The 22,097-nt window shown below is 41.4% G+C and overlaps 1 protein-coding gene across 2 annotated transcripts in view; it reads left to right on the top strand.

Moving 5' to 3' along the window:
* The first annotated feature begins 7,574 nt into the window (after positions 1–7,574).
* gli2a (GLI family zinc finger 2a) overlaps positions 7,575–22,097 on the top strand; it is a 106,486-nt gene continuing 91,963 nt past the window's right edge. Inside the window, exon 1 of one of the 2 annotated variants that reach the window (XM_085764695.1) lies at positions 7,575–8,153. The gene's annotated coding sequence lies outside the window, so the exon portion shown is untranslated. The remainder of the gene's footprint in view (positions 8,154–22,097) is intronic. The other variant, XM_085764696.1, reaches the window with a different exon arrangement.

Genomic DNA, 22,097 nt, shown 5'->3' with positions numbered 1-22,097 from the left:
TATCCTCCGACAGCAATCACTTACATAGAGTGTTTGGTCTGAAACACGGGTCTGTCAGTCACTCTGCTCTGCTGTAAGCCGAGGAGAAAACTTTCCTTGTATCGTACAACCTTTATCCAATGAGGAGAGAGAACGGCATAAAGGGGCGGTCCTCTCTGTGTGTGCAGCCAAGGGATGCGCGTGAATGTGGTGACGTAGGGACGAGGGCGGGGACTGCTAACTCCATCGGCTGACAAGAAGTTAGCCAAAACCACCGGATCGCTTACTTCTGCTTTAATGTAAAAAGTTCAGCGAGAGTAAGATGAAATGATCTCCAAAAGGTATACAATTAAACATGAAGCACTCTTCTGCAATATTTTAAACAATATAAGTGTATTATTTTAGTTTTCTACAGTTTCAGAGTGAAAGGGAAACAAAGCAGCAGCCTGCAAAAGAATGGGAAACCCAGGAGACTTGAGCTCTCAGACAAACCTTTTCCTTTTCTGTCATTTTGAAAATGTAAAATATGAAAATGTATATATTTATATTGTTTAAAATGTAAAGGGAATGTGTCATGTGTAACTTTATGCCTTTTGGAGATCATTTCATCTTCCACTTGCTGAACTATTCACATTAACAGACATTTGGACCACGGTGCCCAAATTCCTGCATGCCACTGTACTTCAAACAGGCAAAACCAGCTGAACTGTTATATGAGATAAAAGTGGATGTGGCAGGGCTTTTCCCTAACACAGCTGATTTATACATAGGGCCTATTTGTGCAGAAGCTCAGTGTGTGTAGAAAAAAACATCAAGAGGTGAGAGGTCACTGTCTGTTATCATCTGACAGATGACAAAACACTTCACAGCCACAGTCTAATGTCTATATAGTCATGATGTCACACAGTTGATTTATTTATGTTACATGAAATAGCATGGTCCTGCTCAGAGGAGTGTATGGTCCACTCTATGACACATTCATAGTCTAAATACATCTGCTGCACAAAGCGACTGAGATCTTGACCATCCACATCCATCTGCCACGTTTTCCTGTTTGTTGTTGTTGTTGTTGTTGGGTGCTACTCCTCAGTATTGTGTTACTGATTACTCTGTTGCCTTGGCAACACTGGTCCTGGAGTTGAGTTAGCCTGGGGGATTTGCTCTTTATTTTCATCAAAACATCACAGCCGATCTGTGAACAACATAAAACTGGACACTGCTGACCTGTCTGACTTATGGTAAATAAGAAACTACCTCTTTTTGTTGTTGTTTGTTTGTTTGTTTGTTTTTGTGTCTTTAGGAACCTTCAACGGAGCAGAAATGTTTTGTCAGCTTTAGCACAGTCCTGTCTCTGAACCCTGAGAAACTGAGATACATGACATGAATTTCAACAAATATTAGTTCAATTCAATCAAAGTGATGTTTATGATGTGTTTTTGTTTCTTTATACAAACGCAAAAATCTCTTAATTTTATTTATTTATTTGGGTATGGATCAATGCTAATTAGGTCATTCGTTTTCACATTTTAACTTTCTGAACACACAACATACTGTTACATTCCATCTGTGCTTTGTATCCTGCTTTAAATCAGCCTACATGTGACAGTTGCATCCAGACAGCCATAATTAGACATAATCATACTGTAAAATGACTATTGCATGATTTTTACATTGTGTTTTCCACAACCAAACCGAATCAATTCACCTCCACATCTGACAGAATTTCAATTTGCCATCATCTGGACTCTGACTGACAGTTCCTTTAGAATCAATATTGAATTAGAAGTGAAACTTGTAATATTTAGAATGACCACAAGAGGGCAGCATTTTCTAAGAAACCTTCCTGTAGGTCCTGTAGTGAGAGTGAAACTGATATTTGTCTTGAAAATCTGTTCTCTGGTACAAAACAAGTGATTTTCCACCCGTTGGTTGGGATTCTTTAACAAAATGAATAAGGGGTTTTAAAATCTTTATGTATTTTTATTTATTTATTGGTAATACACTATGTCAAATGTTCTTTAAAATATTATAAATAAAACAAACTGAGAAGTAAAACTGCTCACAGGTCATTTCCAAATGAAGCTAATCTGTGATAAAGTGTCATAAATGGGGCATCATTTGTCTTCAATGGTTCACAAGACAGAATTATTTGGTATACCAGATGCAGGACCATTGCTAGGAATAGGAAGAATACTAAAGTGGGCCCCTACCCCTGACTTTTCCACCTTTTTTCGTATGTATTATCATTTTTTATTTAGCCTACTTTGTTTTGATGCTAATGCAGCATTACTATGAGTATTAGTCAGGGTCTTATGCAGAATAATTCAGTCATACAAAGATTAGACTACTGGGGTTTTTTGTGGGCCCTACTGGGCGCTGGGCCCCTTGAATTATCATCACCTTTCTCCCCTATACAACAGCCCCGACCAGATGCATAACAGTAAACAAATGCTAATTAGTTATTACATCAAAGAATTGTACAAAAATAAAATTTGAATTTATGTAATGTAAATAATAATAATAATACTTTTTATCACTTTTTATCACATAGATCACTTTTTATCACACAAATGTTTATCATCCTGTTCATTTTCCCACTCTAAGCTCACAACCGGAGTGTTTTCTGTGTGACACGCAGGTGAAGCTGAGCCCTGAGAGAACACTGTAGAGTGTGGTTGTCTGGTTGAATGGGTCGTCAGGAGCCGGGAGATGAGCTGATAAGAGGACAAAGTCTGCACTGTGTTTCTGCAGAGACCTGCCTCACTTACCTCATCCACTCTGGATGTGAGTGAAGTCGATCTGACTGATTTGAGCGGCTGAGGACAGAGGCTACTGTATGTTCCACTGATTCTAAAACCCTCTGAGGCAAATATGTGATTTGAGGCTAAAAAATAAATACAGTTAAACTACACTTGACACTTGACGTCATAGTGAACATATTTAAGCTTTATTACAACTCCTGTGAACACAAATTCAAATCAGAATTAAAGGAACTTAGATCTTCCAAAAAGTTCTTTACAGTTTATACAGTTTGTATAGATTATGTTCATAAAGCAGCTCTAGGTTCTCTATTCATACTGTGAAAGTATCAAAGCCTCCGTCCACAGAGAACTGCACACAGCCTGTATTCAGAAATGTATCCTTAAAATCCTTAAATGTATCAGATCAGCTATCTAAAATTTGATTTGCTGATGATACTAGTTTGTTTGTTTGTTTGTTTGTTTTTAGATCCCAATGTAATTATAAAAGTGATCAATGAGGAACTGAAAAAAAAGTTCCAACTGGTTTAAAATCAACAAACTGTCACTAAACATTAAGAAAACAAATTCCATTCTGTTTAGTCACAACTACAAGAAACACACTGAGAACATAAGAGTGCTGATTGATATTGTTTCAATTAGCTACTATTATTACTATTGCTATATACTATAAAAGATCTCCTACAGAGGTTCCAAGATATGGAATTCACTTCCTCCTCACCTTCTTAAACTCTCTCAATCAGCTTTTAAAAAGTCTGTGAAACGTATGTTGTGAGGGTTTTTTCGGACCTCCTAGCGTGTCCGCTGCGGATAACGTTTTTTTGTTGATGTTGTTTTTTCTTTTCTTGTTTGTTTTACTTTATTTTATGGATATTGTAATTGACTATGTGCTAAATAAATCAAATCAAATCAAAACCAGCTCTCAGGGCTTCTGTAACTTTGTGATGTCACAACAAAGCGGGCACCGACCCCAGCCATGTGCCAAGCCCCGCCCACTATCCATCTGTGCAGGATTTGGTTTGAGTGTTTCACCTGAAATCTGCTCTATTTTTACTGGCTCACTCAGAAAACCATCAGCCATTCAGTAAAGAGTCTCACAGCCTCCTCTTCTCTGACTGGCTCACTGCCTGTGTTGTTTCTCCAGAGAGAGAGAGAGAGAGAGGCCTCAGAGAGGCGATGTAAAAACTACATTAAAGGGATAGTTCAACATTTTGGCAAATTGGCCCATTGCCATAATTGCTATAGTCATAGCAGTAGGTTCGTTACCTTTAATTGTAGGTGTAAGCTATTTTTAGTGCAGCGGAGCGCAGCAGCAGGCTGCTCAGAGCTACGCTATGGAGGCTAAGGGAATTTCTTGGTTTCCCTCATTAAACTCATCAAATACAAAATCCCAAAACTCCACAGCGCTTTTGTAGACAAGTTGTGAGCTGCACAACCACCACGCTATGAGATAATGACGGAACGATACGAAACGGAGCCGTTTTCGAGGTAAATTCATACAAAACCGCTGATGCGCGTTGCGTTCAGGGACAGTTTTTCAGTAAGCAGTCTCCGTATTTACCCTGTATTTACCTCGAAAACGGCTCCGTTTCGTATCGTTCCGTCATTATCTCATAGCGTGGTGGTTGTGCAGGTCACAACTTGTCTACAAAAGCGCTGTGGAGTTTTGGGATGTAGAATTTGATGAGTTTAATGAGGGAAACCAAGATATTCCCTTAGCCTCCATAGCGTAGCTCTGAGCAGCCAGCTGCTGCGCTCCGCCGTACTGAAAATAGCTTACACCTACAATTAAAGGTAATGAACCTACTGCTATGACTATAGCGATTATGGCAATGGGCCAATTTGCCAAAATGTTGAACTATGCCTTTAAGATAGTTTTTGGTTCATAAAATATCTAAAATATTGATGAAGAATCATCAAAAAAAAAGAGTGAAGAAATACTGTTTAACATGCTAAAAAATTAAATGTCTGCAGTAAGTTGGGAAACTTTGATCACAGCTACATTCACAACATTAAAATAATGTTCAATACTGAGAATTTGTTGTTTCAGATTATCCACTGAATTCATCTGAGCATGTTCTCCCATAAACAGGAGTAATCAGAATCAGAATACTTTATTGATCCAACTCCAACTCAAAGTGTACAAGTTAAAAGAGCAAAGTGGTCAAGTGGTCAATAGACAAATAAAGAAATATGAATATATAAAAAAAAATATATGTACAAGTACAAACATGGACAGGAGTTATTGCACTATACTAAATATGTCATTGAATGTGGGTTATTGCACATAGTATGTAAATAAGTAAATAATGAGCACCATCGCTGGCTGCAGAAGAATCCATCAGGTAATACGATCATTATCATCATTATTATCCTCTCAAACTTCAACTACCAACATCTCCTTCCTTCACTTCTTCATCTTCATTCCCTTTTCTGCTCCTTTCCCTCTTTGATTCTCGATCCTGCGGCTTTACTGTCTTTTACTTTGCAGTTACATTCCTTCTATCCTGATCAGAAAAGGCCGACCGGCTCATTAAAATTCCTGCTTGTAAGAGCGTATAGTAGCATGGGGGGGGGGGGGCGGAGAAGGCCAGCGAGCATTGACACTGGCATTCACCCTCCTTTTGAGTGAGGCTGTGCACAGGCCCCGAGGCACAGGGGAGCGCAGAGGCCGCTCATGTGCACAGGTTGGTGTTGAGAGTGGGCACTCAGGCATGATGCAGCCGTGGAGAGGGAACAATAGGGGGCAGCACCTCGAGCCCTAAAGAACCAACCAGAGGCCTGAAGATCCCTCTGTGACTCAGTGTGTTTTCAACCCACCTCCTCCTCCTCTTTTTTTTTTTTTTTGTCTGTCCTCTGTGGAGCATGCTCAGCGTTTTGGACTGGGTCTCTCTGTGTTTGAGTCACTTTCTACCACGGCAGTCCGGTCACTGTTAAGATGTTTTATAGCCTCTTAGAGTCTGTCTTTATTTCTATGTGTGGGGTTTCAGTGTGCTGGTGATTAACGGACATGGTGGGCTTCAACACAGGGACGAGCAGTTAGAGAATGAGTCAGGAGGTCAATGAGGCGTTAATAAAGTCAACTTTTGATCTGATTTTACACAACATTGATGACATCATATATCACAGAAATACAGTTTATAAGATATGTTGTCTTGTTAGGATGTAGCCAACACTATAGAAAAAAACAAAACAATATCCTGCACCTGTGAATGTGTGAAACAATGTATTTTGTAGCATTTATACCCATATTATGCTGGTACTTCTCTCTTGATTAGATCTGTAGATTAGGCCTAAAAAAGTCACATATTTACACAGGGAACATGTAAGACTTTGTGTTTAAAGGAGAATTCCGGTCATTTTTGACCCCTAAATCATTGTCCTGATGGTCACCCAGTGTAAAATCAATTTTAGTCACATTTTTTGGAGGACAATAAGGACAACGATTTAGGGGTCAAAAATTACCGTAATTCTCCTTTAATTAGTATTTCCATTTTCTATTACACTTGTAACTCCACTACAAAATGCCTGTAGTAATTATTTTACAGATTATGGTTTTACATTTGAAACACATAGTGACTTATACCTTTAACTACACAAACGTCCCCTTGGGATTATAAGGTTGTATCAGCATTAAGACCAGATTTGAGACGTTTAGAACCTTATAAAACCAAGATAGAGTTTGAGTTTGTAGATGGAACCTTTTTGTTTTCCAGATTAAATGACCAAAAATGCATAAAACTTGAAAAAACACCTCATATTATGTCAATAAGTAGTACCAGAACTGGAATATATCAATAACTCAATTTTGACAAAAATGTCAAATAGAACCTTATAAGGGGACAGTGTTTCACTTCTTCAAACACTGATGTCCAGCTCATATAGAAAGAGCATTGATACGTGACACAGTGATGAGGCCATTTGTGTCTGCATATGGAACAATGTTATTTTTTATAGTGTACATAGGCTACACTTTGTTTTAACTGAAGGGGGGTTGTGTTTTCAGGACTTTGATGTACAATAACGTGTTTTTCTTCTTTAGAGAGGACCAGAATTTTCCACTTTACACACATGACATTATGTAGTCTCTTCAAAAGTAACTGTTACTTAAATAAAACTAAATAAGCATTTAAATGTGCCGACAAAGACAGGGTGAGTTTAGGTGAAATCTACATGAATCACATCATAAATGCTGTTTGTCCGCAGCACATCGCTGCTGAATAAAAGGTTCCAGCAGAGATGAAAAGGTCTGGATGGGAATAAACACAGCATGAATTATGAAGATTGTTTGCTGTCTACTTTTTTTTTTTTTTTTGAATCGACAAGCTGTAGCGTTAACTATAGGCTCTGGGTGTATTTGTTGGTAAATGTTAAGTTTGGTTTGTTCAAGATCACACAGGGCCTTGTTTATCCATCCACCCACTCACAGAACCACAACTCCAAGATACAGTTAGAGCTCCTTCTTTCTTTTTCTCTCTTCTTCCCCCTCCAACTGCAGGAGACCGTCCTGCTGTAGGTGACAGACAACAGCTCTGCTCGAACTGATTTCAACGTGTATTTAAACTCAGCTTCCTTCAAGCATTCGCGACAAGTAAAAGCCCGTGGAAAATCGAGCAGTAAATGAAACTTTATCTAACTTTTTTCTCCCCCGTCTGCAACTGCTGGATTGAGTTAGCCCGGCCCATCTGGTGCAGCAAATGGCCCAACTCACCAGGGAGCGAGGGGAGTGAGAGAGAGAGAGAGAGAGAGAGAGAGAGAGAGAGAAAGAGAGGAGGAGATGGTAAAGAGGGGGAGGGGGCGGAGGAGGAGGAGAGGGGGGGGGATTGAAAACAGATCAGCAGCTTGAAGATCTCAACAGCACCGCATGTCTCTGCAACAACTGCCGAGTGAAGCCAAACCGCTTTGAATCCCAAACTTTTTTTGTGTGTTTTAATGAGTAAGAGGAACAAAAAAAACAGAAGCAGAGATTTTACGCATCATGTTAGTTTGCTGAAGACGCGCGGCGCACGGCCTGGCACGCAAAGAGCGCACCTTCTGGAGAAGAAGAAGATGGATTGTAAGAAAAAGTTAGACGCGACTTCAGCTCCGCACTGAAGCAGACGAAGAGGAAGGAGAAGAAGAGGAGGAGGAGGAGGAGGAGGAGGAGGTAATGCCGAGCAGCACACTTTGCCTGCTCCAAAACTTTTCCTAAAACTCGGTTCATGGAGTTTCGCGTCAAGTCCGGAGAGGCTCGTTTGCGCGTTTCGCTTTCAATGTCGGCCAGCGGCGTAGTCCCAGTTTACGGGAACACGACTCCGAGCTAAAGTTTTTTTTTTTTTTTTTTCCTCGTGCCAAAACAGAAAAAGAAAAGAGAGAGAGTGAGAGACTTGAGAGAGGAAGAGCTGCTGCGGCTTCGACGGGGACAGAGAAGTGGAGGTAAGAGGAGCGCGCTGATGCTGACAAGAGTTTGAGAGAAGTTGTTTAGTTAATGCCTTTGTGTTCTCTGCCTTGTGTGTGTGAGTGTGTGTGTGTTATTTCCACTGTGCTGGAGTGTTTTGCAGCGGGTTTCTCCTGCTCTCTCTCTCTCTCTCTCTCTGCAGCCTCGCGTGTCAGCAGCAGATGAGGCTTCACATCTCATTTGCACTTTGAACTTATCTGACACTGGAATCCAAAAAATGTTTTGTCCTGCAACTTGATCCATATGGGAAGAGATGTGATCAGAAAGCTCGGCGCCAGTGGCTTTAAATACGAGTTTTTTTCATTTTAACAGAAGCTGCTGCACGATTCAAAGTGTAAAATCTTAAAAAAAAAAAAGAAAAACACTGAGAATACAGTTTTTAACGTGAAGAAAAAACACTTTGCTTTATTTCTCCCTCTCTTTTATCTTTTTGGATGCTCAGACTGAAAAGCTGCAGTGCGCTAATGAAATCTCTCATTTTGCTTTTTTTAAATCTGTAAATGCTGCAAAGTAAAGAAACAAAACATCAGGCAGAGCAGAGGGTCAGGAATGCTGCAGCAGCAACAGTGGAGGACACGTTAATGCCTCTGACAGGCCTGTGGGAGATGTGTACCTCTTGATGAAAGATTCAAAGTTTACTATTTGCTCTCCAGGCTGAGCAGTCAACAAACACTTGACGCCTTTGTGGGGCCCTTAACCAGCTATATTTGCTGTTGGCTTTTACCCCTATCTAACAGGCGCTGCTAATGATCTCCAAACTCATGTGTGGACTGAGGAGCCTCGTTCTTTTGAGTTGTTTTGGCCTACATATTAGTGGAGAGGAAACTTTTTTGTGAAGCTTTAAGCTACATTTGAAAATCAAATGGCTCTTTTTTTGTTGTTTTTGGGCACAGTGATGAGATAGAGACCTAGAAAAGTATAAAATAATAAAGAAGCTTCAGGAATAATTGAAGGAAATTTTTTAAAAAAAAGAAGAAGTTACAAATAAATTGATATTTCTAGTCTTTTTTTTATTCAATTGAGTAAGAATCGGTTCATGTGTGTGTTTTCCGCTTCACATGATGACAAACCCAGGAAGGGCTGAGGTTGATTTGCATGAGAAAAAACCAGAGAAAGTTTTAGTGCATTTGCCCATTGTGAGGAATGAAGAGTTCCAACAGTTAGGGCCTTCGCAGAGTGAAAGGAGTAAAGAATGGATGAGCCCATTCAGCTCATTCAGCCACAGTTCGGGGGCTCTGCTCTGCTCTGTGGCGTTCAGGGACCCATAGTGGCCATGTCACTTTCATCTCCACAACCCCAGGCCTTGTGTGTGCTGTTGTGTGTCTGCTGCTGCTGCTGCTGGAGCCCCCACTTTCACACACAGGCCCCACTTTTTATTTCTGGAAATGCAGCGAAAATTTAATGAATCAAATACTGGAAAAGGAGTGACTGCATGTGTGGGAGAGTGTGTGTGTGTAGGGGGGATAGGCCAAGGAGGAGGAGGAGAAGGTGAGGGGGGGGGTTTGATCTTTTTTTTTAAAGCAAATACCGATGAAGTCTAGCGTACAGGGATAGAGTGCAGGGTTGGAGGGTGGTGAAGTCTGAGTGACTCTGAGAAAGGGGGAGGAGCGGCCCAGACCACCGCAACCAAACCAACCCCTGCTGAGTTAACCCCAAAGTTGGACATGCAAAAAAAAAAAAACTAACACCCCCTTCTCCAAAAAAAAAGAGAGAAGGAGAGAGAGAGAGAGCAGAAGCCATCAACCCTACACTGCAACAACTCAAATATCTTACCAAGAATATTTGTCTTATTTCTAGTCAAAATGTCATTTCTAGTCAAAACTGATCTCTCATTACTTAAAATAAGAAACATCATATTAAAAAGTAGCTTGTTTTCAGACAGTGTTTACTTCTTTCAAGCATATTTAAAATCTGACAGTGGAGCAAGTTTTTCTTTCTTATTACAAGCACAAAAACCTGCTTTCATTGGCAGATTTTTCTACTTATTTGAAGTGAAAATTTGTTTGAAACAAGTGAAAATTATCTAAAAAGAAGTTAATTTTTCGGTGATGAGTCTTATTTTAAGTGGAAAGAGACTAGTTTTGACTAGAAATGAGACATTTTGACAAGAAATAAGACATATTCTTGGAAAGATTTTGAGTTTTTGCAGTGTAACTCATCCCACTGACCCTGCATGGGTCCACTGATGCACCAGTGAAGCTGTTCAGCGGCCTGTCACCTCATGGTGTGTGTGTGTGTGTGTGTGGGGGGGGGGGGTTTGCTAGGTGTGGTGTGGTGGGGAAGCTTCTTTTGAGGCCTCGGTGGTTTGGGTTGAAAGATGTTTGCACTGGAATTTGGAGGCTGTGGAGGAGAAGTAGCTGCTGCTGCCGTTTGCCTTTAATCCCAGTGTCCTGACCTGCTGCTCACCACGCTGCAGTGTGGTGGAGTGGCTCTGAACGCCTGTTTGATTCCCTACATTTTCTCAATGGATGTTTGGATGCTCATGGCTGCAGGGGTGTTGCAGCATGCCTCGTGGCTGCAGTGCATGCTGGTCCATTGAGGATGTTAGAAGTTCTCGTTTTGCTCAGTTTACACAGGAAACAGAAAACTGTCCTGAAAGGTTTTGTTTTGTTTCGTGTTTGTTTCACTCTCCATTTTAAGAAAACAGAACTAATTGAGATGTAGTTGAAGTCGAATTACACTCTTATTACAAAGCAGGATATTTTGTATGGCTGAAAAAAAAACAAAAAAAACATGGAATATTAGGCCAATGGAATAATAAAATATCACAATATTAAATGTTATTAAAACTATTGAACAGAATATAACTTGCATTGTATATTGTATTAATTGTTTGGGCTAAAAAAAAATACACATTAAATATTAGAAGTTTTAAATAAAAAAATCACTGGTTCAAATTATATTTTTGTGTGAGAAACAGCACAAAGTAAAACATGAAAAAATCAATCATATAACACTGATGGGAAATAGATAAAAGCTGGAAATCTTCAGAGTGGAGCTGGAAGCTGAAGCTGAGAGTGTTTCTGTTTTTCTGTCTTTATGACATAACGTGATGTTTGAAAGTTGCTGACTTGTCTGACAGCTCTGTGGCCCGTCAAATGAAAGCAGATGTTACTCAAAGATCCAGCTCAACAAATTACACTTTATGGCACTGAATGTGATTTTCATCATCGGCACGGTGAGCCGTTCACAGCCCTTCCAGGGGGCTGTAAAAGGCAGCTTCGTTTTGTTCTGAGTGATGCCACCTCAGTTGATGCTCATGTGGAGCCACTTCACTGAGTCCTTGGCTGCTGGACACTAACAGGACACACTGGCCTTGTTTTAACAACTGTTGGTTCACACCTGTGTCTTCTCCACCCACCACTCCAGTGTGTGATGTCGGAGTGGGTTGGGTGTGTGTGTGTGTGTGTGTGGGGGGGGCAGCTATGAGTGGACTGCTGAATGTCAGCACAGAGAGCAGATTCATGCTGGGCTGATGTGTCGCCACTTCATTTAGAGCAGGAACTGTTCTTTTAATAGGGATAGGCATGATGACTATCGGTACCGATAATTATTGACCCGATTCACATAAGTATTTTTTGGCTGATTAATAGAGCCATTTATAATGAGCCAACGTTGACTTGATTTTGCTCATTTTCAGTCCATTGTAACTGTTCTTGTTGTTTTGATTACATCAGGTTAGGGCTGGGCGATATGAGAAAAAATCCTATCACGATAATTTTTTTCATATCAGTCGATATCGATATATATCACGATAGGACTCAAGTCACTGTTTTTGTCAAGCCTAAATGTTCCATCATACTCACAAGTGAGATTTGAAGATATCAGAAGGTTATTTCTGATTCAAATATTGAACATTTCAGATGTAATGATTAACATATAAAAGCAATGAGTAGCCTAATAACAGTTTCAGATAAATAAAACTGGTATTATATACAGTTAGTTTCAACCAAATAATTTGATTGGACAAGAGACATACATGAGTGCTGATATACAGTACAACAGCACTGGGACTGTTTACAGACATTATCACTCCGCTGTTCAGGCGTTCTTTAACATTACATCAGACAGGAGTTAGGTCAGACTAGAGCCAGGCTCCCCATACAGGAGCTGCTCCACCTCTCTGCTGCTGCTACAGTTAGAAACGGACGTGAAAATTAAAACCCAGACCTGACGTGGTCCGTTAATTAGCGATCATTCTCAGCCTAAACCCGGCTGGAAAAGAAAAAGGAAGAGAAATCGCCGCGGTTAGCGCTTGCTTCGCAAGTGGCCAGTGTTTAGGTCGGCACAGCTGAACAGTGTCGCTCCAGTGTGAGCAGCAGCGGCGGCAGCAGCAGCAGCAGCAGAGCGGCCACGCCGTGACTGCGCTCCCTTTGATGTGTGACGGCGAGCCGCTCCGACTGCCTGCTGTCTCCGTGGTTAAAGTTTAGTGTTGTTTACAGTACTGTATTAGAGTTCAATCAATCTGGGTTAATGTAAACATGACGTACCACGTCTTTTCGCGGTCACTCGTCCTAGTTCTCCTCCATTTTTTCTTTCGAGGCAACACTCATCCTCTCTCTCTCTTTTTACTGGCGATGTCCCGCTGCTGACGCCAGGCTGCAGCAGCCCAAACATTACCACGTGTTGTTGTGCTGTGTGTACAGTCTTCCTGTGCTGTGTCAACCTAACCTGCTGGCTCAGCCATTGGTTTAGCGCGGCGCAACTCTCGTTTTCATTGGCTGTTTCAAAACATGAATGAATGAAACCTATCGACTTTCTATCGACCACGTTTCATATTGTTATTGAGTAAAGTTATATTGCGATATATATCGTTATCGTTTTATCGCCCAGCCCTACATCAGGTTATAATATTTTAATTCAGATGTAGAGCTAGTATAATGTTAAAGGGATAGTTCAACATTTTGGCAAATTGACCCATTGCCATAATCGCAAGTGTCATAGCAGTAGTTTCGCTACCTTTAATTGTCGGTGCAAGCTATTTTTAGAACGGCGGAGCAGAGCCGCGAGCTGCTCAGATTTATGCTATGGCGGCTAATGGGATTTCTTGGATTCCCTCATCAAATACACAATACAACAACTCCACAACGCTCTGGTGGACAAATTGTTGCGTCCTGCACATTCACCACGCTATGAGATAATAACAGAACGTTACCAGACAGAGTTGTTTTAGAGGGAAATACAGAGACTGCTTGATGAAAAACTGTCCCTGAAGGCAACGCATATCAGCGGTTTTGCATGAATTTACCTCTAAAACAACTCTCTCTGGTAACGTTCTGTTATTATCTCATAGCGTGGTGAATGTGCAGGTCACAACTTGTCCACCAGAGCGTTTTGGAGTTGCTGGATTGTGTATTTGATGAGTTTGATGAGGGAAACCAGGAAATCCCATTAGCCTCCGTAGCGTAGCTCTGAGCAGCTCACGGCTCTGCTCCGCCGTTCTAAAAATAGCTTGCGCCGACAAATAAAGATAACAAACCTACTGCTATGACTATAGGGATTGGCAATGGGCCAATTTGCCAAAATGTTGAACTATCCCTTTAAATTCACCTTTACTACATCTTAGCCTTTCTTATTGGACCTCAGTATCGGTTATGAGAAGCGGGAAGTTATCAGTTATCGGTGGAAAAACAAAAAGTTATCGTGCATCTCTGATTCTAAAGTCATGTAACTTGGCTCCTCTGCCTCGGTGTTGTAATTCTTAAAGTGCAGAAAAAGAAACATGAGACCGCAGCCTGCTCCATTATCTCCAAAAAGGGAGGGAAGCTTAAACAGATTCAGTCTTGTATACAGTCAGTCAACCCCCGTGTGATGCATGATATGTCATCGCCGGCACGGTGCAGAGACTTTCCCATCAGGTCCCGGGCCGAGCTCCTCACACACACTCCTTCTCCTCCGCTCTCACACACTGAGTCATCGGAAACCCGGTTTCCCAAAAGCATTTCAGCAGTAACATCATCATTGTCTGTCGGCCTACGACAGAACAATGGTGGTTGTAGCGCTGGTCTTCTGAGGGGGGGGTGAGCCCTGCCCAGGTCACAGGGGGTCAGTTAACTTGTGGGAGGGGGATGGTGAGACTGATTTCATTATCTCAACACAAGATAAACTCCACGGACAATGGAAAGTGACAGGTTGTTTTTTTTTCTCCCCAAGACTCCTTTTTTGTCTTTCTTATTTGCCTTCATTTTGGATGAGAAGCTGAACTCACTGTTGTGTTTTTACATCACAAGTCATTAAAGCAGAAGTAAGCGATATTTTTGTGTTAATATAAGTCTTAAATAGTTCTATCTTCCGACAGCAATCACTTACATAGAGTGTTTGGACCAAAACACGGGTCTGTCAGTCACTCTGCTCTGCTCTGAGCCAAGGAGAAAACTTTTCTCGTATCCTACAAGTTTTATCCAATGAGGAGAGAGAACGGCATGAAGGGCTGTGTGTGCAGCCAAGGGATGCGCCTGAATGTGGTGACGTAGGGACGAGGACTGTTATGGTGCGTTCAAGGCAACCCGCAACTCGTGTTTTTCCGACCTGTGAAGTCGTACCAGTTCGATCTGGTGCGACTTAACGGGTCGGAAGTTACGAGTGGCCGTTATAGTGACTTTCACCGGTAAAACAGGTCGGAAAAACACAAGTTGGGGTTGCCTGGAACGCTACAAAGTCGTAAGTTGTGACTTGAAGCTGTTATTTACGGTTTCAAAAGCCTGCCTGTTATCATATGACACTTTTAGGTAAAAACAAATTTGCTGTTTTGTTTCCAAAAACATCAGATAGATTACAGAACTATTACTGAAAACTGAAAAACCGGAACTAAGTGAAACTGAATTGTAGAGCTACACTGTTGAACTGTGAGGTGAGGATGTTTTGGGTCCCTGGAGCCCTGGGGCAAGTTTGTGGGAGACAATTTGAAATGCCAGTGTAGAGGCCCCACAGTTGCTCCCTGATTGGCTCTTATCTGCCTTAAGTGGTATAAACAACATAATAAAGAATAAAGAATTACAAGCGATCCTTCCTTCCAAGCGGTTCTTGTTGTTTTTTTGCGAGCAGCTGCTGAGGAGTTAAATCCAGCATTTCAGAACTGCAGTTGTCTTTGCTGGTCCTTGTTTGTAGTATTTTACACCTCACTGATTGCGGAGCAGACGACCTGCTTCCTTTTTTTTTTTTTTTTTTTTACACCAGTTCATTGCACATGAGAGAGGTTTGTGTTTTCAGGTTGTTTTTGGTTGAAAGAATGAAGAATGAAGCTGTGTGGACAACGTTTAGCAGAATGAATAAATGCAGGGTGTGGTGGCTCTGTATCCCACTCCCCATCTCTGTTGAGGATAGCAGTGGTCAAGCTGCATTGTGGGTGTAGCCGCCAGGTTAACAATGGATAGAGAAGCAGTGATGGGAAAAAACAGTGTTATAAATAAACAGCGTTACCAACGGTGCTACTTTTTTCAGTAACAAGTAAACAAAAAAGTTACTTTTTCCCCTGTTATAACGCTGTTACCGTTACTGACAATAAAATGCGCCGTTACTTGACTCAAGAAGTCCCATCACAAATAATACACCTGTTTCCAGTCCATCAACTTCTCTGAAAAAAGCAGTTTATCTGGAACTAACCAACTCACTCAGTATTCCTCCGCACAGGCAGGCTGCGTGACGTGCTGTATCACTCCGCCAGGAATAAGTGAGTTGGTTAGTTCCAGGAGGTTAGGGTTATGGGTCCAAGTCATTTGACATAATTTGAGCAATAATATTTTCCCGGTAATTAGTTAACTAACTGTTATTTTGGGGGGGAAGTAACAAGTAACTATCACTAATTACTTTTTAAAAGTAATGTGCCCGACACTGGATAGAAGTGATAGTATGGGCTATTGAATGGTGGGCAGTCTGCTTTTAAGTAGGGAAGATTTACTGTGCTTTATATAAAGACAACAGAAACCAAGATGGTATTTGTTTTTCTCTGACTGTCTCCTGTGGCACTTAAAAAAAAAAAAAGTGAATGTTTTATATTAAATACAGTCTTAGAGACACTGACATCATCGACCATGGCGGTGTCCACTGTGGGTGTCATTAAGGAGACGTCCTGCCACCCTGTGAGGTCATAGTCCACATTCTCCCCTCCCACTGGTTTTGATTGACTATGTGTGACTGTGAGAATCCCAGATTCCATGATGTGGTCATCCAGTAAATCATCCGTGGTTTGGACAGAAGAGGGACTTTTAGGTCTCATCATGGACAACAGGGATTTTGTTATGACTTGTAGATGACTGATAACTACAGAGGCCGGCCCGTGCTTCTCCATCTCCATCTCCGTCCCGTGGCGAGTGAAGGACGGTCTCTCCGGCTGATGATAACCCCTCACTGCTGGCCGACGGCTCCCCCTTGACTGTATAATTGTCACTTCCTCGTCAAACATCACACAGACTCTCTCTCTGTGTGAACGCGAGCCGCCGAGATAGACTGACACAGGCCCTCGCGCACAATGGTGTATTGTCTGCAGTGTTTGCCACAGGCCCTAATCTGATGCAGAGGCAGAGACCGGGGTCCGCTCAGAGGCCGCTGACAACAAAATCAAACCGACATACAGAGAGAGAAAGAGAGGTTTAAGGGGGAGGGGAGGGGAGGGGGGGTGTTTGTGCTGCTAACTTTGTGTCGGCCGGGGGGAGAGGGTGAGGAGTTTGTAAGTTATGATTTACACTAGGCCCTCCCATAGCTACAAAGTCAACGCAGCCTCAAGGGCAGGGCGGCTGGCTTCCTTTTCTTACGTCTCCATATGATGGGAGATATTAGATTCCACATCGCGCTGACTCGCTGCCAGGCCACAGTCTCCACACAGATAGAAGCCGGAGACAAGAGATAGAGTCAGAGCGGAGAGGGTGGATATGGAGACATGTGGTTGTCTTTAGCAGGCAGCTCTGTAACCTCCACAACACGTCTGCTGCTGCCATCATCTCTCTGTCTTTTTCTCTCTCAATGCCTGACTCAGGGCCAGGCTGAGGTTTGCTCATGTTTTGTAATCAGCTCATTAGAGAGAAAGTGGGATGGAATCCGTGTGTTACGTGCTGCTGGGTCGTCTTTTTTTTTTTCTCATGCGAGACTTGACGGTGTCGGGCTGCTCGGCTGCTGAACTCGGGCCGGTGTCGACAGTCGCTTGTGTGTTGTAGTGAAGCGTTCCAGGAGAAAAGATGAAGACAATGGAAAAATGAAGCTCTCATGCTCAGTGTTGAATGCCTTTACACTGCTGCTGAAATAGAAAGGAATTTATGTAGCACATTGAAAATGACATGGTTGTGTTAACTGTTAACTACCTTATGTTACTCACTGGTTCACACTCAACCTGTTGTCATGAAGAATGAGGCCACACCCATACTATACATTGCCCAAACCACTGTTTCCTGATGTCATCAGCATGTTCTACAATTTTACAAAGTAAGCAATAAAAAAATATGGTTGATATCACTGTTTGGTTTTGAGGTCACGGTTTGGTGTATTGTCGGTACAGTATGGGAACAAAATGCGAAACATACATTTGCTTGTTTATTAGGAACTTTTGTAAACCAACAATTTAGGCTACACGTTTTAGTCAAATGTAATAATTGGAACATTATACAAGATATGAAGAATAAAATAAAATAAAATAAAAATAGAATACTGTTGTAAAGTGCTGCCTGGTAATAAGTTAAATAAATTATCCTAAAATAAACGAAATACATATGAAATATGATTTCCAATAAATAAAATATTCTCAAATAAACTATATATAATTATTATTAAAATACATTTCTCACAGCTTGTTCGCGCAGATTAACAAAACTTTTTTTTTTGTAAAGTGTAGCAACAGTTCAAGCCAGTGATGGACTGGCCGTAGGGCCAAGGCTATTTTCACTGTAGAGATTTTGACCATTTGTTTTGTCCCCTGTTGGTCAGATTGCTTTATTGCGGAGTAAGTTGTTGTTGAGAACTCCTTTAATGTGTCAATCCACGCTACAACATCTGAACCATGCAACCGTCCTGAACCCTCGGCTTGTCAAACCTCTTTTCTGTCCCTTTTCGCTTTCCATAATCACCAGTGTTTTCTACGGCTGAACTCACAGAGCAGTTGTCATCATTTACAACTAAACCAGTAGGTTACCTTAATCCAGTGTTTTTCAACCTTGGGGTTGGGACCGCACGTGGGGTCGCCTGGAATTCAACTGGGGTCGCCTGAAATGTCTAGTAAAATACTGATAAAAATATTTTTTTAACTTATTATTATTTACTTTTTAAAAGTATGATTAAAAACACCATACGCTATCTTAATTTATATATTCGAGAAAGTGAAATTATAGAATACAGTTGTTTGAGTTCAAATAATATGCAGCAAATAAGAATATCTGAGCTGGTACATCTTGATTGACAGCCGCAATCACGTGACTGCACATGATCGCGGGGTTGCCAGAAATTTGTCAAATGTCAAAATGGGGTCACAAGCCAAAAAATGTTGGGAACCACTGCCGTAATCCTTAAACTGATCTCTGATAAACAGACCTATAAGATGAGAGATCAGATAACACCTGCTATAGTGTAGTTGGTGGTGACGCAGCTCAGACATGTTGAATATCTGATCACACTGAGGCAACAAAGCCTTGTCTTCCTAACCTTCCTAAAATAGCCTGCTAGATGTTGTCCTGTCTGAGCTGGCTGATGTTGCAGTTTTCCAAAAACTGAACGTGTGTTATTCACTGTGAAACATCAGCCTTGTGCTCTCTGACTCATCTGCTCCGGAGCTAATGTTGATAAGCCTCTAAAAACCACAGGTGTATTTTGAATAGAAAAAAACAAATCCAGAGGGAAAGAAACTCTAACTTATCACTTAGAAATAGTTAGAATTAACACCATAAGCTCTCACCCGGTGACGTGCTATGACAGCTGCTACTGATGGTTCCCCGGCCAACACAAACACACACACACATGCACCCACGCTGACATCCCCTGAAATTCAAGGGGAGTCCTCCATCGCCCTCCCCCCCTCCACCCCTCATGCCTGAGATGGAGTGTGTGAGTGTGGAAGCAGCAGCAGCTGTATGTGTGTGCAGGCCAGCAACTACAGGCTGTCAACTATCACAGGCACTTCTACTGCAGCGCTGGACTCACCACAACAATGTGGAAGTTACACCACAGTGAAACCTGAGTGAAGCAAATGCTCACTTTGATTTTGGGCCAAATCTTTACACACACACACACACACACACACATAAACAATTACACACACGTGCATCCCCTAGGCACCTTAAACTTAATCATCACAACTGAATGACTAACCTACAAATACAAGGCGAGACACTATATAGTTTTTCATGCACTGATCAATTTTGAGATTTTGGGCTAGTTTTCTTCCTTAACATGTATTCTTTCAGAAAAGAAATGTTATAAAATCCACATTAAGGTGTTTTTATTTTACTTCATTTTTATCTCTTTCGTCAGTAGATTTCTCCTAAATTCACCAAAAGTTAACAGCTACTGTGACATACTGAGCTGTGTCTGTTGTCTGACCCATGTCATGTCAGGTATCATTGTAAAGCTCTCTCTCTCCTCAACAATGATGTAGGCTCCAAAAATTGTAATTTCCTCCATGTCCACAACCAATCGTAAAAGTATAATTTACATTAACAATATATGGAATTTTACAGTACAAGTCTTTAAAGGCCGTTTTCTCAAAATGAGTTCTTCCACAGACTCTGAGCCTGAAATCTCCACTTCAGCAGCACTTACAGACACCAAACCTTCCAGTTTTATTCCTGTCTTTATTCTGAAGGATTTTACAGAGGGGATTGTTGATATATCATTCACAGCCTGATTTATACAACATTTTATTCCTAAAAACAGGGTGAAATTGGATTTTTTAGGGCTGGTGACAGTATTTTCTCATTTACAGAGTGATAAAAAGAGATATCCAAAATCCCCTCTGTAAGAACTTCTGACTCTAATATGTCAACAAAATAAAATAAGAATTTTGAAAGGGGCTTTATCCATTGTTCAGATTTTGGTTTTGGAAATGTATGCAGATTAGCGCATATTTCATCAGATATTGCCCCATTTACATATTTAAACATAACATTTGACAAGACTTGAAATACAAAAAATATTTGTCTTAATGTCAGAGATACGTTTCATGGTGATATGTGGTAGTTATTTTTTTTTTTTTACCCTATTCACCTGTAGTGTCTCCCCATTTAACCATCTGCTCCTCACAAAACTGAAAAACCCTGTAAGTACAGTGCTTTCCCTGTTGTTGGACCCCACACACACACACACACACACACACACACACATGCACACTGAAGTTTCGCTTAAGTAGTTGCCAGGGTTATTGACAGCTGAAGCAGTCGAGAGTGAGTGCTAACAACACATTTAGGATAAATGACCCCCGGCCAAATGCTTCAGAGAGGAAGCCGGCTCGACTCAGCAGTGTGCAATGTGGCACAGGTGACAGCTGTGACTTTTACACACAGACACACATCACATGACCTCCATCGCATGGGCACCGGCTCGCTTTCATTCAGCTGTTACGCGTCAGCAGCAAAAACATTAAAAGGCTGCGAGTCAGGTTTTTTTTTTTTCTCCTTTTACTACAAATTAATCAGATTTAACAATTTAAGTACTTCACAATTATTGGCCTGTTCATTTTCAGATACTGAATGTAATATTATTATATCATTTGTTCCACAGAAGAGGCTAAAAATTTAAATTTAATATTTTTTTAAAGATACTTTTGGGGGGCATTTTTGCCTACAGGATGGTGGAGAGGCTTGGAGAGTGACAGATCAGCACAGACAGGAATCAATCTGGTGATCACTGCATTGGGCATTGCCAACATGGGACGGGATGTTTTGAAAAAAATCTCCATAACATGGGATCCTTTTTAAGAAATATCTGTGTATACACATTTGCACGGAAAACCACTCAAAGCACTGTAGTTCATACACCCGGCCTGTGTGGAGATTGTGTGGCGCTGTAACGCTGCCACACCAAAAACAGAGAAGTAGAAGGAAAGCTTCCCCAAACTCCAAAATATAAGTGGATTAAATGTTGACTGGGAGTCGTGTCAGTGCAAATATGACGATCAGTGACGCAATTCAGCCGCAGTGACCGAGTGACGTCCAGACACTGTAACGACTAGCTCAGGGGTATGACATCATCGTTTCACAAAAAATCTGAGTGTTGGGTCGAAAAGTCGGTTTTGTTACAGTACGATCCTATTAAATCATTTTTCATCCAAGGCTAGGAGTGTGCAACATCCCTTCTCCTCTGTTAATTGGGTGTCTATAGCTGCTTCGACGCTGGTTTTTTAAACGCTAACAATCGGCATTTGGCTCCTTTCCCACTGACCAAAACAAGCCGGGTCTGACCCCCCGCTGGCAAGCTGCGTGGCCTCCGCTTCCACCGCTACACGTCTGGTGACGTCATCACACTGGGAGCACGTTGATGATATCATAGGTGCGACAGATGCTGCGTTCAAGACAACTCGGAAGTCGGAAAAAAAACAAGCTCCGAGTTGTAAAAAATGAATTGAACGGCGTCGAACTCGGAAATTACAGGTCGGAAACTCGGGTATCATATCAGAGCTCCGACTTTCCGACTTCACGACAACATCAAAACATGGCAGCTCTCGTCTTAAACGGAATAGAATGTAGACATTTTAAGTTATTTGTTGAGGTTTTAATGCATATTTTTGTGTATTATTGCAGTAGCCTATATGAAATACGTTTATATTAAGCTGTGATTGTTGTATGGTGTGAAATTTGTGTTCCTCCTATGTGACGGAAATAACGTTTAACTGTTATCGAGGCTGTAACATTATATGTGCACTCATCTGCGGCATCTCCTCTCCTCCAAAATAAACATCATTTACTGCTGCATTTATTTTTCGTATTCAGCTATGAGCCACAATATGCCAA

The sequence above is a fragment of the Trachurus japonicus genome, chromosome 21 (genome assembly GCF_045865225.1).
Source record: "Trachurus japonicus isolate A0001 chromosome 21, Traja_1.0".
Taxonomy (NCBI): domain Eukaryota; kingdom Metazoa; phylum Chordata; class Actinopteri; order Carangiformes; family Carangidae; genus Trachurus; species Trachurus japonicus.
The sequence above is the reverse complement of the archived record's forward strand: the minus strand, read 5'-3'. Positions and strand labels throughout refer to the sequence as shown.